General features: G+C 36.2%; 1 pseudogene; it reads right to left on the reverse strand.

Moving 5' to 3' along the window:
- Positions 1 to 269: 269 nt before the first annotated feature.
- On the reverse strand, positions 270 to 874 carry LOC103073415 (40S ribosomal protein S7 pseudogene; annotated as a pseudogene).
- Positions 875 to 2,206: the final 1,332 nt, after the last annotated feature.

Raw genomic sequence — 2,206 nt, forward strand, 5'->3', positions numbered from 1 at the left:
CTCTACTGCTGTCTTCTTGGCAATATTAAAAACAGTAAAGCAAAGTGATGTAACCTAAGTATTATCAACTCATTCTCTTAGATAATAAGTAGTTTCAGATAACAAGAACTTGATGGTACCTTCTGGAATAAGAACCTATATAGGATGGCTTCACTTTAGCTTGTTGGGAGTTTAGTCATCCTCTGAAAAGAAGCTTCTCTTATTTCTAGAATGCCTTTTAAATTAGACTATGAAATTTACATTATTTTAAAATATCTTGTAATAATATTTTAGTCATTTTTGTTTACAACTGAGAACTGAGACTCTGGGTATTTAAAATTAACATCCTTGCCTGTGTTGCCCTTATAGACAACAGAAAAAGTTTCAACCTTGTGTTCCACATTATTCTGCTGTGTTTTATCCAAATGAATCTTTGAGTTAGTTGGCATCCAGTTTCACCTGGATTCTCTTGCCTACACTTTCACTTGGAAAGACTAAGTCCTCTAGGATCACATGTGCATGGTTGTCAGAGTATGGTTTCTAGGATGCTTTTGTTTATTTTTCTTTGTATAGCCTTTTTGAGTTGGCTTAGGCAGAATTCTCCTCTGGGCTTTAAAGATAATGTATTTCTCACTGAACATTTTCTCCAAGTCAGCTACTTACCAGACTTGGTTTTTCTCGAACGATTTCAGTTGAGGAGCAGGAACAATGATCATAATAGCTTTCTGACCGCTATCAACTTACTTTCCCTGGCTGCTGTTATATTCAGCTCTCTTATCTGGGACTTAAGGTCTGAATTCATTTTCAGCTCAAGGAGACCCTGAGAGATGCTGGACTAAAACTCATCCCACTTTTCACCATTGGGCTTCACTATCTTCACACTCTAACTAAACATGTTCTCCTTATTGAGCACTGACCTAGGAAGAGAATACTTTATTTTTACAATTTCCTCAGCAATGTGTGAGATATAATCAGAAACTAAGTTATTAAAAAGGCAACTAATGAGGTTACATTTCAGTTTATAATCCATTTAATCAACCCTGTCTCTTTAATATCACTCAAGTGTACCCATCCTCTCTACCTTCACTACCAGAATCTCTGTGCAGCCTCCTGTAATTGCTTGTCTGGTTTACTGGTCTCCTAGCATCTACTCGAAACCCAATAATTCGTTTTCCACATAGAAGTTATAGAGAGTATAACAGGATTTTAAAAAGGAAAATGTCACCACTTGGAGTATGAAGTCCTCCTCTGCATTTAGTAGTGGAATTTACTTATAGATGAAAGGATTGAGAAGGGGGAGGAGGAAGAAATATCCTTGAAAGAGAACAAAACATAACATTATGAACAGTTGGATTTTTTTACTCTTTGAACCATGCATTTATTGCTAAGGTTGCAGACTTCTCCTCACAAGCTACAGTTGATCCTTGAACAGTGAGGAAGTTAGGGGTGCTGACCCTCTGCATACTTTACAGTTAGCCCTCTCTATCCATGATTCTGCACCTGCAAATTCAAACTCAACCAACTATGGATTGTATAGTACTGTAGTACATATTTAGTGGGGAAAAAAATCTGATATGAGTGGACTCATACAGTTTAAACCTGTGTTGTATATTCTATGACTCAGTGAATTTTTCATTATCTCTGCCCCACTTCAAACCATCTTGCTCCCATCTGATTTACTCAGTGTCTTCCCCATTCATGCATACCCGAATCTCCTGTATTCACTGGCATTTTCAGCTTAACAACTTCCCTGACAGGTTACCTGGCTTTGAATTTATCGTCTGAGATACTGCCTCCCAGATTGCCTCCTCTTCCCTAACTGCATGCGAGTGACTACCTGAAGACATCCTTCTACTACATTCAGCCTAGGTTCCTAGAATTAGTTTTCCTGGGAGTTAAAAAAAAAAAAAAATCATAGTTTTTATGCATAATTCTGCATAGGGAGAAAAAACAACTAAGCTATCAGGTATATTTTTTGTCAACATTTATTTACTAAATATTGTACACTTAGTATGTGCTAACTTTTGGTGTTGGATATACAACAACTAACATATTAAGCTAGTTTTCTATTTCTAGAGTGCTTACAGTATTCTGGAGGATATAGTCTATTACAGTAGTGAGAGAAGTTCTATTGTAAGGAAGTATAGAGTGTCATTAAAATACCTAGTTGAAATACATATCTCAGTTTATAAGGAAAAATTTATTGGGAGAATAATTAAAATGAGTA

The sequence above is a fragment of the Lipotes vexillifer genome, unplaced genomic scaffold, assembly GCF_000442215.2.
Source record: "Lipotes vexillifer unplaced genomic scaffold, Lipotes_vexillifer_v1.1 scaffold44, whole genome shotgun sequence".
NCBI lineage: Eukaryota > Metazoa > Chordata > Mammalia > Artiodactyla > Lipotidae > Lipotes > Lipotes vexillifer.